The sequence below is a fragment of the Ornithodoros turicata genome, chromosome 3, assembly GCF_037126465.1.
Source record: "Ornithodoros turicata isolate Travis chromosome 3, ASM3712646v1, whole genome shotgun sequence".
In the NCBI taxonomy this organism is placed as follows: Eukaryota; Metazoa; Arthropoda; class Arachnida; order Ixodida; family Argasidae; genus Ornithodoros; species Ornithodoros turicata.
In genome coordinates, this window is record NC_088203.1 from 89,580,727 (window position 1) to 89,596,004 (window position 15,278).

At 43.0% G+C, this 15,278-nt stretch overlaps 1 protein-coding gene and 1 long non-coding RNA gene across 2 annotated transcripts in view; one reads left to right on the forward strand and one right to left on the reverse strand.

Annotated features, from left to right (window-relative positions):
• The window catches only part of LOC135388787 (neuropeptide receptor 15-like), a 289,581-nt gene that overhangs the window by 266,147 nt on the left and 8,156 nt on the right, over nucleotides 1-15,278 (reverse strand). The window lies entirely within an intron of this gene.
• On the forward strand, nucleotides 3,926-4,352 carry LOC135387454 (uncharacterized). Its single transcript, XR_010421125.1, has 3 exons — nucleotides 3,926-3,963; nucleotides 4,098-4,193; nucleotides 4,317-4,352. It is a non-coding gene; the product is annotated as an uncharacterized LOC135387454 (long non-coding RNA).

The following is a 15,278-nucleotide window of genomic DNA, read 5'->3' on the forward strand; positions in this document are numbered from 1 at the left end:
CATTAAGAGGGGTTATCACCGAGGCGCCACCTCCGATTCACGACTTTGTCACATGTAGATGGTGCCACACAAACATCCGAGTCTCAGCAGGGTGAAAGCTCTAACCAATGCCCCTGTTACGAGTTACTCCTCCGCGGAATTGTGTAGTTCCATAAACACGTGTGACCTACTTGACTATTGAGGTGCAGGGATCTCCCGTCGTGTGTGGGTTGCCAAGGTCAACTGAGCTAAAGGAAAAAAGGCAGGTCCAACCAAGGCGAATTCTTCTTCATTGTCTCCTTGTGGACTGCATCTACTTACTTTTGGGGTTGATGTTATCCTAGCTTTCCTGAGCTTTCCATGTCGGAGATTTTCGACACCAGCACGCAAAGTCCAAGTATTACGTTTCGTTCGCCGCGCTTATTTCTATAGGCCTCTTTCCGTTTACAAACAAAAGACGTCATTGTTGTGTGGGCAACCACACGAACGCGACTCCTGATTGCCGTACGTAATTGCAAATTGATTCAGGTGTTGTAGAATGGTAATTTTTGGCAAACTGTGTCACATTATTCTCATTGTCCCGGACTCTGTTAATTTGTTTTGCCCACACCGGCCTTGTGACGTCACCCGCGGAAACTGGTTTCTTTGGCTGAGAATTCCAACAGTAAAACATTTTGCAGACAGACGGCTTTCGCAAAGCAAACTGCTGTGTATTGACAGAAAAAGTGGTGCATTGATTGATTGATTGATTTATTGATTGACGTTAACCATATAAAATTTCTCCAACCTACAAAACACGCACGCAAACGAGCCTACGCTTGTCTCATACCATTTATTATTTCTCCTTTATTGGAAACTGTCATAATCGGGCAGGAGGACACAAATAGGCGAGAAAACATTCTTGTTTACAACTTCTATTACAATGTCACACCTCCTTCCTATTTGATGTCTGGCATATGGATGTCGGGATAAATGGTCCTAGTATATATGGACCCCCCCCCCCCCCCCGAAAAAAAAAAGCCATGGCAGTAAAAAAGGAGTTGCAGTCGGTAAAAGCATGGTCCATGCCCGGTAAAAGCACGGACCGTGGTGAAAGTGTGAGGGGACCCGGACATTTCGGTGCACGAGCATTTCAGTGTAAAACGTTGCTGAGGTGTCCCGGAAAAATTGTCTCGGCAATGGTTGTCACGATGTCGACGTATCATAATAAAACAAAGGGAAGAGGGCGGCTTGGCATCAAAAGTAGTGTTGTCAAGGAATTTGGTTTACGTAGAGAAGAACGTGCTTTATGTATTTTTTGTGTATTATATATTTAAGACCTGATCTGCATGCGTTCGTGGTCTCTCGTGGCTTTTAAACTGTTGGGGAATTTTCTTTTTTAATATTTTGCGCCCCACGTTCTGGTCGGTACTGCACAGATATTCATTTTTTATTTCTTTTTTCAAGAGTAGATGAAGAATTGCTTTGTCATTTTGTAGTGAGTACGTATTATCTCGAAAAAGGTATCTTCAAGGCACGGATACTATGCACTTTGAATTCCATTTGTTGGGGACGTGCCAGTTACATCTTTGGTGGAAGCATTTGGTTAGACGTTACCCCCTTGTGATCCAACATATTTTTTTTTTCTCGGGGATGGCCGCGTATTTCCAAGGCCTAAACAACGACATAATATTGCCGTGGCGCCCCTCCAAAAGCTGTTAGACTCGCTAGCCATAAAATTATTGCGGTGACTTAAAATGATAAAATGATTTCAAATAATAAATTACGTGATTGACAATTATGTACTGCTTCTTTGCTATTTGACAGTCTATTGCCTATTAAATTGAAGGGTCATAACAGTGACCATTGCTATAATCTAATGTAGGGTAGCCGATAGGGTAACCCTTGTCGGTACGGCCCGCGTTGCTGGCGTATCTTGTCGGCCCGGCACGGAGCACACATCCAATAAGAAGCCCGGCCCGCGGGCCGCGACGGGGACACGAGCCCGTGGAGGGCTCTAGCTGTCGCAGCTTTTGTTAAATGAAAAGTATGTGTCGAATAAAGAAAAAAAACTCCCTGTAGAGTAATCTTATTCGACGAAGAATGTGTTATCTGTAAAGAACCTTTTGATCTTTTTGACCTTTCTGGACACAATCGGACTTCGATCATTATTGTGAAGGGGCTCATTATTTCATTCCCCACATCACCACCACTTTTACCAAGTGGTGTAAACCAAGGTATCACAAGGCATAAATAATTATCTAGACCAGTTATCATTGGAGGCTACAGGAGAGACGGCTTCCGAGTAAATGAGAGGAAAATTGCAAATCCCAAAACAGGTAAAATGGATAATTGCTGCCTTACCTAGACGAGGGTTCGAGCCTCCTTTGCAAAGGAAATGAGCAAATAAATAAATAATGAATGAGGAGCAAACAGGGTACCAACTCCTGCGGTGACTCGAAGATGAGACTCTATGTGACGGGCTATAACATGTGCTCCAAGCAAAACATACTTGTGTGCAATCGAACCGTACAGTAATAATAATTCGGGGCTTTACGTCACAAGACAACGGCGATCACTGTGCAGCAATAGAAAAATGCACTCAATGTCGGTAGCAATGCTAATCTGTGAGGCCACTAAATCAACTCGACTGGCAATAAGTTCACCTCTTTCTCCTCTCCTGTCTGATCGGAATGCGCAGACGTTGGGAGCTGAGAAACACGCTTGTGCATCCCTGATGTTAGGATTAATTAAGTCAGGTTAATTAATCAGGACTATGTTTGCAGAGTAGATTCAACAGGGCCACAACAGACTGTCACGTTTGGGCATACGACTCGTACTATTTGAATACAGACAAGGCAACATAGCCATAAAACTGGGAAGGATGGGATAGTGATGGGCCCTGTTGTGTCTATACAGGCGTGTAGCTATACAAGCTAGCTATACAGGCTTTTAGCTGCAACACATTTCAGGAAAAAAAGGGGCTTTGCCTTAGGACGCTCTTACTTTTGTCATTGGATTACTCGACGGGACTGCTACTAGGAAACCACTTTTTTTTTCTCACTTAGGGGACTAATTACCAGATGTTTTAATCATCTTTTTAATCATTGACTTTATGGAGCACATTGCAGTTGCGATATTAAAGCCTGATCTCCACGTGATCCGCTCGAACCACTGATGAAGCATAAAAGTAATCGCAGCGCGCGCCACGGTCTTCTCTGCTGCAAACCGCGAGTGATCGACAAAGGAGTGACAGTGACGTCGATATCTCAGCCCTCACTTAAAGGTCAGATATGCCGATTTTGAAGTGCCGCAGAACTGAGCGATACTCGCGCTGTGTGTTCATTACCTAACACTGAATATGTGTGCGAAATATCTTGCTCCAGCTGTTCGTAGTTTTTTAGAAAACAGTTTTTTTAGTTCCCACGCCCGGCCGTCAGACCGTCGGCAAACCCTGCGCACGGGCGCACCGACGTCACTGCTCTCGGTTTATCTGTCTTTGGCTTGGCATGCACTCTTGGCTTGGCCGCTTGGCTTCTTTCGTTTCGTCCTCTGTGCATCGTACATAAGCGAACAGCTGTTATGTTATTGCTAAGCCGGAAACAAAGCATGTGAATATTTTTTTTTTGGCACGGCGTCGTTTGGAAAGTGCACTTCCTTGTTCTGACCTTGCCTTTTATGGGCTGGAGCGATATGCCACGGCGAAGTTGTCGAAGATGCGACGGTGCTACGTGCTACGCTGTTAGAACAATTCATCGGAGCATTCAAGTGTTACCTTTTATAAGCTGCTAAAAGACCAAGCAGTGCGAAGCTCTTGGCTGACAGTGGTGCCTGCTAATTTCCACTGCAAGGATTTCGTCAACGAATGTTATCATAGGTTACGCGCGACTCCAGAGGCAATTTGGAATATCGGCACGAAATCGTCGGCTGAAAATCTGAGGTGCCCGACGCACAACATTTTGAATGTGCCACGGAGGATCAAGGCAAAAAACGAGAGCAAAAAAGGTAAGTCGAGGTTCAGATACAAAAAATAGCAAACCTAATGAATCGATTGTGCAGCTGTCCTACTGCGCTTACTCTGATATAACCACGATTAACAACACAATAGTATTGATAATCTAACTTCTGAATTGTCACAGGTGCACGCTGAAGGCGGAAATGAAGCATGATCTGGCTTGCATCTGGTGCATGAAGAAATTGCTGGCACGTTAGTTGCAGTCTACCTCCACCAACAGGTACGACAGTGTGATGTTATAATTTGAGTATTCACCTATGTTAAACTCTTCATGTGCACTCGCATGCAGACATCTTGACACCACTTTTAAATCTGCCCTCAAAGTTACAACCTGTGCTTTCAGGGTGGAAAACAAAGGTCGCCATTCCGATTAGCTGCTGTCTCCCAGTTCAAGCACTTTTGCTGTCTGGACACTGGTTCCTGTGGATGGGCTGTTACAAGCTTCACTGTCTGATATAGAAGGTACATTACATTAGTTCAGTTAATTTGTCTTTTGCACATTTTCGTTACTGTTAGTTGGATTACTGTTGGACATACAATCCTTTGACACACAGAAGCTGATGTCGCCTCTGATTACGTTTTAGAATTTTCAGTGTCATCAACGTCCATTGAGGAAGGTGCCTTTACTATCTGTGAACCTTTAATTGAAGAATAGCCCAGAATTCATGTTAACATTGTCTACTCTTATTAATTCACTGTCTGTGTTCTGAGAGCTTAGAAAAATCGAAACTATTTATTTGTCACAACTTCACACTGGATGTGGTACTGGCTTGACATGTAAGCTAAAATACCTGGATTCTACAATAATTGTGTTGAACTTGGTGCATTACCGTGGGCAATGCCACATTCACTATATTTTTAGTAGGTCTGGTGCACAAATACTGTGTGCATACTGCATACATACATACTGTTTGATAGGCAAAAATACCTGAGGAGTGCTGTGTAGTCTTTTTACCTAAAGTCCATACTCTTACTGCAAAGTCACAGTACGTAGAACAGCAATGTGCAGGTATGCTGCGATAGAGATTCACAACAGAAAGAAGACTGTTGAGAGCATCTAAATTTTAATGAGACGAGACGTTCGTGCACAAGGCTGCTCTTGTTAATGTCTAAAATGAAGTTACAAAATCCCGGAATATATAAAACATGTTGTAATGTAGAGAGCGAGGGTTGCTACAGACATAAAAATAATTACACAATCATATATAATAAAATAAAAAGGGGGTAGAACTCCTCAACTCAGACTTCGACTCAACTCAACTCGACAACTCAATAACTCTACTTATTCTCTACCTTACAACATGTCATATATTCTGGAATTTTGTAACTTGATGTTAGACCTCAAGAAGTACAGCCTTCTGTGCGAAAGTCTTCTTTCTGTTGTGCACAATCATTATACAGTAAATACGACTATCCATTTCTTGCCATTAAATGCTTTTTCTTTCTTTTTTTCTGCAGTGATGAGCATCCATAAGGACACATGGCAGAAAGGGAGTCTCTTTGAGATGACAAACCCTCATCACCTCATGAGGATACAATGGTTGACGAATGGTTCTCAAGTACATCGAAACTTCAACAAATAATTCATGAAAAAGCCAGTCAGTGCTAGCACCAGGAATTGAACGTGGACCGTCCTGCTACCAGTCAGAGATGTTACATTTCAGGTGCTCATTGACTTTTGGTGAATTACTTGTTGACTTTGTCCCAAGGTGGAGCTCGCCACAGCTCATTTGTTTATCTGTTAATGTTGTGGCGTGTGTTGCGTTTTTCTCTTTGTGTGTTCCAGACTCAGAACGGTTAATTTGGATCAGGTCAGGTACGTTTCATTTAGACATGGCAAACATAAAGTGGTGTTTCTCAACACAACTTAGCAGTGGCCTTCATGCATTACTGCCACGGCCATTAAGCGTGAATGGAAGGCTGCACATTATGCATGATGTAAAACCCCAAGACTAGGAACACGAAGGGACAAACACAAACACGTCCCTTTGTGTTCCCTAGTCACGGGATTTTACATATGCATCGTCTTCACCAGCTCACTTGCTTCCTAGCCATTTTTTCTGCACATTATGTTCACTCTACTTTTATTGTGTGCTATGTAATCTTGTTCAAGTTCTGTCAAACGACGTGTAATGCTATAAAAGAATTCAGTACACTGTTTATGTGGGTTGAATGGTAGCGCATAAATGCAGAAAGGGAACTGTCATGTTATGGAAAGTGTTTACGTATTGTACATTTAACTACTAATTTTATTGGTTAGCTTTCGCCGGCATATGATGTCAAGCCATGTTCTATTAATTTGGAACATGTTCTTCTTAGTAGCCAGAGCAGCTGACACACATTGAGAACATAGCCCGTGTGTGTTTGTCTTTTCCACCGCAGCCCTTGGGTTTCCTCCCTGATGGCTACACATGTCAGGGATAGGTTTCAGAACCGGTAGTTCCCGCCAAGTGTGAATTACTTTTCAGGGGATCATCACGCTGGCAGATGAAACATATCGTTTAAATTATTTGCAGGACAGGAATTGCGCAGCTTCACACAAATACTACTACTACGACGTAAGAGTGGTTTCAAATCTAGTTTTTTTGTATTCCTGACATTATCGCACGAGATGTAGTATCCACTATGATCCTTTATATGAGGGGTATGTACAGTGCAATCAACAGATGCTATTTACAAATCTGTGTTTTCTACTCTGTTGAAATGGGGTAGTTTGTATCTGAGAGATATAGTGAAACACAGGCAGCCAAGGACAGACTTTTGATGCCCTCGAGAAACATGGCAACACATTGCAGGGATTCTGGATGCTGCATAAATTTCCAGAACACACAGCTCAAGGCAGCGGTTAAATAACAAGTGGTTAGAGAAATACAAGACAGTTGCACGTGTAAGCAGTCTGCTGTTGGATTTGCTTCTGTCTGAGATACGTTATCTCAAAGGGAACGCACGGACACACTCCGAATGATACTAGGGCTGCCTGTGAAATAGAATGAGGAGAGGGGAAGATATATAACCCTTTTTTCTTGTCTGTTATTCTATTGGTTAACTTGTCATTTGCTTAGCAGCATATATGTGTATATTCCAGAGTCTGCTAATAAATATATCAGTTGAGAGCTAGCAGTCGCATTGCAGATGTCTCATCCTGTCCTTGGCTGCTTGTGTTTCACTATGGCCATGCTTGCTATTGCAAAAACAGAAAACAAAAAAAGACAATAGAAAAACACGAAAAGAGCGACCTAAAAAGCTGCCTGTGCTAGTGCTCACATGGAGGGAATGCAATGAGGTAGCATGTTCCATTCATGAACTGTGCATAGTAGTACATATCACAGCGACAACCAATTATTCAGATCTTTTTTTAAGTACTTTGTTTTTTTTAGCTTTGTTTGCACAGTCTATTATTGGAGCTTTATGTGACTCCCCTCTTGAGCTACTTTAAGATTGCTGATGCTGTGCAGTTTGTTAATTTTGAAACTGTACTGTGCTGAGGTACAAAAACAGAATTGTCATATCTGCATTTGAGCACATAGGAATAATTTGTAAGTACTTTCCTTGTTGACATTGATATTTGCACCAGGTCACAACATTGTTGATTGATGGAAAATGTAAATAAATGTATTTATTTGCTTGCCAAACAATGCACAAATGTCTTCTTTTCTAGTGAGATATTCCCTGTTGACCAGAAATAAATGTGGAAAAGTTAAAGGGGCACAATGATGGTAGAGTCTAGCATTGCTTTTTGCCACTTCACATATATTCACTGTTGTTCGTGTGCACACGTAGGAATAGGAAGGTAGAGCATGCGCATAAAAAATTTCGTATGCAGCCACACATATGGTTCAGAAGATTAATTAGATGATGTCCAAGCATATATAATTGTGCTTCATGTGCAATGGGTATGCTAATGGATTGCTTCCATGAAGCCTTTTCATTTATTTTTTATAAATTCTTTTTATAAATGTTATTTTTATTTTATATAAATTTCATATTACATATTGTATACTTATATTTTTATAAATTAAAAACTCAAATTACACGGCCCCTGTAAGTGTGCCCTTTTTAAATGGTTTGGTAACGTGTCTGAAACTGTAAAGGTAAGAGGCCATCGAGAATGCTGCAGACAAGGTTGCAACTTACATATTGCTTATCATGTCCTACATACAAAGTGATTTGTACAATAATTCCTGAGCACGGAATTAATTCCGAGGATGGCCAGTGATGTCACCCGGGACGACAAGTCACATAATTGCCTCTAACACTTTTACACCCCATGTGCTGAGTTGTGAATTGAAAGAGCACTCTACAGAAGGATAAGGTGCACCTGATTTCTAGTATATATGCTATGCTCTAACTCTTCAGACACCACATTTCTAAAAACACAATTTCTAAGTGGCAATATGTGCTCGGGTACTTCTTTTGCGTCTGCATAGTGTGCAACCACATGGCTACTGGAGCTTTCGTGTGCATGTTTTTGTGCGACGGTGTTCATTACAAACAATATCCAGATGTTAGACATAAAATGCAGTAGTTTGTAGCGTGCCACACAACGCAGCGTGGGGGTGTGATTCAAAGATTGCTTCTGGAAAATGCACAGAATCCCACAAAAAGTTTAAAATGTGATTTGTATTTCGTTTTACGTCTCTCGTCGTTACATACCATCGTCGACGCTGTTGCACATTGATAAATCGTACGTAAAACTTGTCCCATAGTAGTATGCGGTTTCTCAAATACACAGCACAATTTTTTCCTGCAGGAATAAAACGCTGTCGGCATTTTCTTGCTAACACGGCTATCGAAACGTCAGTCTCTACAATGGACAAGTGCTGTAAAGGCGCTAACGCAGACGAGACTTGATACAAATTGTACATGCTCACAAAACACAAACGACGAATTCCAGTCACAACATCGCACAGAGGTTGGTTCGCGAATGAGTTCGCAGCTGCTGCACTGTTTACTTATCGCGGAACGGTGGAACCCGCGGCTGTCCGCCATCTTCAAGCACAGATACGTGAAGCCGCGAGAAGCCGTAGCTGAAATCCACTGGCAAGTACGAAGGCGCGTACACGTCACAATGCCCGTTCGGGTGCATCTACGTCATAAAAATGGCGGCGCCCATGTGTGTTTCGGAATGAATTATCTATTTTTTTGACATGGTACTGTACCGAACTGAGAGAATGAAGGTGCATTTTGGGGAGAGCTGGATGTGGGCTTTCAGAATATCACAACCGTTTCGACTATTTGGGATATCGGCATAGCTGACCTTTAACGTCACAGAAAAACGTCACACGCAATTTAGGCAACCCCTTCGCGATATGTTTCACAATGTCTGTTTTGTTTTTCTTTTCTTGCCTGCAAGGAACTTTGCGCATCACCACTACATATCAACGCTCGTCGTACCGGTGAAGGGCAAGAGCCGTGTTCAGCAGCATGAAATGAGTGATACGGCAAGCGACTGCGAACACACGAAGGAAGAAATGAAAGCGCAAAAAAAAAAAGCTTGCTTGAATTGGGCATGACGTTTTTCGGTGACGTTAAGTGAGGGTGGACGTCAGGGTTGCTGAATGGGATCACCCATTCCATTCCAATTCCATTCCGAGGAATGCAGATTTGTGATAATTCCACTCCTTTCAATTCCTCGGAATGAAAAGGTATGGCCAATTCTCACTCCTGAAACCTTATCAGCTTTATTAGCCTACGAGCCGAAGCGTTTTCCCCGCTTCTCGCCCACCACAGCAAACCATAACCTCACATGTTTGTACACAGAGGGTCGTCCATAGTTGCCTACCTCAATGCGAACCTTATGATTTTGCACGGGGAGAACCTATTGCCGTTAACCTAAAAGGTGTCGTTAAGATAATCGAATCGTTAAAAGGACTAATACTCCTGTCAGACGGGCATACTTACGACTAACGGCCTTACGAAAACGTCGCAGCTGAAATACGGCCTCAAACCATGGAAGGCTGTCACACGGAATATACGTGAAGGCGTTTTGTTAGCGATGTCTCCAGCGATAAACATGTTTGTGAACTTTGAATGGGGTTTGTGAAATCACATTTGTTCTCGCAGTGAGCTCCCGAAAACAACGTTTGGTTTGTTCTTAACCAATTTTAAAAATACAACGGCAAAGCTTTGAAGCGACATTGGGTTCTTGCGCCAAGCTGATCGAATTTCCAATGAATCTTTTGTGAGGCGACGTAGACGTTTCCTATTTCCAATGTTGTTGTCCACCAGCAATGGGATAAAGTATAGGTGGGGAAGTAGCTTTCCGTTCCAGCCGCCCAAATATCGAGCCATCGACTATTCTCCGTCTGCAGCCTTGCCGAACATCCCGAAGTATTCTGCAGGATCACGTGGAGCAGCTGGTGTTTCTGCGTGGGGGTGTATGTTTAATGATGATAAAAAGACAAGAAGGGAAAGGTTAGCCACGGTGACGGCTTGTTATTCCCAAAAGCAAAGAGAAACAACCAAAAAGGAAGAAGGAGAAACAGAGACACAGAAAGTTATGGACGGCGACACCACCTTCTGAGTGCATGCAGACAGAGGTTTGGCGCTTGTGTACCCGTGCAAATTAAAATATATCGGTTGTCTGGATACGTTTCCTGCACTTTGTTTCCACTCCGCCTACGCGTGCAAGCCGTCTGATTTCGCAACAATTCGCTTCGTATTCACTTCGGTTCTACATTTATTCGCTTCGTATTCGCTTCGGCCCTCTAACCATTCGCTTCGTATCCGCTTCGCTTTCAAACCACTGTTCGCACGGGTCTACTCTATACTCACGCCCGGACCGTGGGTACGCGCAATATGGGACCGTGGGTACGTGGATATCTCTGTACATTGCGCAGATGTTCTTACAGGCTGCAACAGTTTAACGCGAACTTCTCAAGGCTTACTGTTATTCAACTGATCTGATGGTAATTAGTAATGTGTCCCAAATGCGTTACGTAGCGTTATCACGTGCTCACCTTGTACTTACCAGTTCTGATATTCGTACTTATCACTTACATACGTACACCACCATACCAGTCCGCGAATCCGGGGCGACCTTCCATCCTTTTCCTCGTGTAATGCCCAACAGGGCGATTTCAGGTAAAAGAAATCATATGAAAGGAAAGCTGCTTTCCCCATTCCCATTTTTATCACATCACCATCACGTTTTCCCAAGGAAGCGCGCGGGTCTCACTCACTGAGATTCGCTCAGTAACACACCCCAGGGGTTTCGTTTTTCCTTCGTTTCCTGCTGGGCTTGTCTTTCTCATGTCTCTTGAACATCTTGAGATTGCATTTATTTCGTTTTCTTACTTAGTCTACTATTTTCGTGTCCTGGGGCAGCATGTCGCGACTTTGTCGGGACAGATATATCCGTATTGGCGTTTTTCTCATTTTTGGTTAGACGTGTTTCCCTTTCACTAAGGACATGTTCGCGCTCTGCAGACAATGACACTGCATGTACACGGTTGCCAAAGGCAGGGTCCCATCTCATCATCGTTCCTTTATGTGTGTGTGCGTGCAGTGAAGATGAAATGAACGAGGGAAGAACAACAACTTCACCTTCATCATGAAGATCGAGATGTTTCTTCTCCAATAGTCTATACCCTATCCCAGCGCTGGAAGAGCGTCCAGGAGGTAAACTATACGTCTGTGGACACTTATGCTCAAGTTTTGTATAAAAATTGTCACAGGGTCCAATTTTCCTGAAAGTTAAATAAACAGCCGCCCTCTTTTAACATTTCCAGTGGTCTCTATTGAATGCTAAGCCTAGCGTGTACGCGGAGGATATGGTGAAAAAAACAAGGAAAGGTTAGCCATACTAGAGGCTTGCTATCCCAAAAACCAAATACCAACAAAAAAAAAGAAGACAGAACAGAAGCACAGAAAACTATGCGCTTTTACGAAGTTTTGTAACAGTGGAAACTTTGGATACTTTATTTTGCTGCTGTTTGCACAATTTCTAGGCATAAGATGCAGCTGCAACAAAAGAGGACTCATGGACTTTCGTGGCATTATCGTCATGGGTATGTGCGCTCGAGGGCTTCTTTGCTTTTTCTTTTCCTTTTTTTTTTCTTTCGAGGATGTGGCGACATTCTAGTCTGCTTGCTTGTAAGGCTTAGACTGACCGCATGGTCATTAAAGCTTGTTCCAATTTCAAATAAAGTTTGTGGCAATACTTGCGCTTGTCCCATCCTACTGTTGGCAACAAACAACTCTGACGTGACCGTAATGAGTCGTCTTCCTTGATGGGTCATAGCGCATGGTAATTCACCGCTGCTAGTTTCGGCACCAACTATTACTGGTGCTGAAACCCCGGACCAACGAGCAGTCTACAAAATCGTGAACGAGTCATGCGAAAAACACGCATCAAGGAGGCGAAATGTCACTAAGGTGGTCGCCGAGGTCTCAGCTAGCAGGGATTCGAGATTCGCGAATCCGAATCCCATTGCTCAAAAATGCGAATCGAATCTTCTGAATCCACCAACCACGTTTGTTTGTTTCTTTTTAAAATCAGCGCCTCCAAGCCTGCTTGGCCGGAGGCGTGCTGCCGGCCAAGCAGGTCGGTGCCGCCGGCCGGTGCTCCGGCCAAGCCTGCTTCACCGGAGGCCCCCGGGGCGCGCCAGAACCACAACATAAAGATCCGATATTAGAAGTTTACAAGCAACACAGCTTTGCTTTGATTGCTTCTTAGTTTTATGGAGGGAATTCAGACTCCTGAGTTTATGTATTTCATGTAGTCGATGAACAACATGTTAAATAAGTTACACTTAGGAAGAAGTGTATGCCCAGACGGCACAAGATGTTGCAAATGTGTTGCATCAATGTTGCCTCAACGTTGAAGTGTTGCAGTGATGTTTCATGCTCCCATTCGTCGTTGTAGCAATATACTTGCAAAGTTCATGCTATGTCTCAAAGATTGCGTAAGGCTAACATTGCGATGCTGTTACTGAAGCAATGTTGAATATGTTACACTCAGGTAATGTGGCGTTTACATTGCTGGTGCAATGTTTTGCAAGCAATGTGAATGCTGTGTTGCAATTGCATTTCTTCCAAAACGCTTAATCAGCAACGTAAATTCAACGTTTGTGCAATATCTTTATTTCAATGTTTTTGCAGTACTCCAAAAGACGCGTAGAGCTAACAGTGTGATTGTGTTCCCAAATATCGCAGTTACATTGCTGATGTGGTGTTTGGCAATCATTTGATGTGGTGCTTGGCAACGGAGCAATGCGAGAGCATTGCACATGGTACATTGAGGGAACATCGTAGTTACAATGTGTAATAGAAATGTTACCTCTAGGCAACGTCTGAAACATTGCAGCAACTTTGAAACAAACATATCGCTACAATGTTGCACGTTTTGCATGCAGCATTGACGAGGCACATGCTCCGAGTGCTCCAGTAACACAATGTTTGCACGATCTTGTTCCATCTGTAATTCCCACCAATAAACAATGAATGAAATCTTCGGAACTTCCCGTGACGTTCACCAGACATTTATCAGTTTGCTTTCGACGACGTGTTCAAATGTTGCGGCAACGTTTAATGCACAAATGGAATGTCACCACAATGCCTCTAGTTCAATGTTGGTGCAGCATTTTGACACGACGCATTTTAGAAACATTACGGTTATTTTGCTCAGGCAGTGTTTCACGTGCTCCAGTGAGGGAACGTTACAGTTAGCGACACCATTATGGGGAGAATTAATTCTGACTCTGAGAGACATATACTGAGGCAACGCTGCTGAAGCACTATGGGAGTCGACTATGGACAAAAGGATCGAGACGAGGACGGCACACCGAGAACTTGAAATTAATTACAAACCATTGTTACCATAGTGTTTAGAATGATCAGCATTCCGTGCAAAGACTGAGACACGGTTTCGAATCCTGACTGTGCTGTCAGCGGTATTCCCAGGGCTTCCCGGTAGGCTTTTCAGACGAACGTCCCCTGAAGCCTGCCCAGGAGCAGGACGATTAGTGAATATGTAAGCATACTGTACTCACTTGCACATATATCAGCAAGACTAGTGCCCGTCCGGTGTTGCTTTTGTAACGTCGCTACACTGTAAAATAAGTGGTCATTGCCAATGTTGCATCAACATTGCAATACCGCATTTCTTGCAATGTTGTTTCTGTAATATTGTTCCAAAATAACGAAGCCGGTCTTTAGCAATATCACATCAGCATTGCGATGCCACATTTTTGCAATGTTGTTTCAATAACATGGTTGCATCATAACAATATTGGTGCAGTGTCACTCCAACAATTAGTGCTGACTGGATAGGTATCTCTTCTCCCGAAATTTGTTTTTTATTAAACAAATATATCAAATTCTGCTTCACAACACTTTTCAGTAGAGGTCTTTTTTTTTCCTGGCTTTTGTTGTGTCCGCTCAGCCAGACATCCCATTCCAGAATCCTTTATTGATATAGCGATCATCATGGTGCTTCTTACACTCGCGCGCTATCGGCTCTGCGCGACACCACAGCTTTTTAAACTCTTTTTGAAGAAAGGATTCGAAAGATTCGAGATTCGTAAGATTCGTGGATTCGCAGAACCTTCCTTGGATTCGGATTTGGATTTGGATTCGAGAAATTCTGGATTCGTCCCATCTCTACTAAGAAGCCTGTCTTTTTTTATATATTATTGTTGATCTTTATCGTTTTCTACTATATGCATAGAACAGAACAGGATTGTGAGGGCGAGCCCTGTAACGAAACGAAACGTCTGCACCGCGCTTGGCAATGTGGCGACTGGGAACGAGGGAAGTTCTCCGAAAAACAGTGTTCAACCTTCCTTCCTTCGATCGTGTCAAAAGTTATCAAATTCGCGATAAAATATTGGAGTACAACTTTTCAATCCTCTTTCATTTCTTCAAATTGTTTATCGTTGTTGTTTTTCCTATCCCTGTACTGAGAGGGTACGCAGTACGAGAGGGAAAAGCGTGAATGAGTTCGGGGAACTCATTCGCTGGGTGAATATCATTCGCATGTATTGCCATTTGATTTCACCGTGTGACACGAAACGAATGTCATTCAGTGCGAATGCCATTCGCTGGGAATGACATTCAATTTGCCGTGTGACAGGTGTGTTATCTAACACACAAAAGAGAGAATCACACACGTAACATGAAAAACGGTTAGGAGCAACTAATATTTATTCGAACAAGAACTTTCGTGCAAGAGACTGCACTTCTTCAGGTAGACACAAAAGAGACACACAAAAGAGACACAAAGCCAATCAAGCTGGCCGTTGTTACTGCAGAAAAAGTTGCAGTGGATCGAGAGTGCACGTCACACAGCCCCTTCAACCGAACT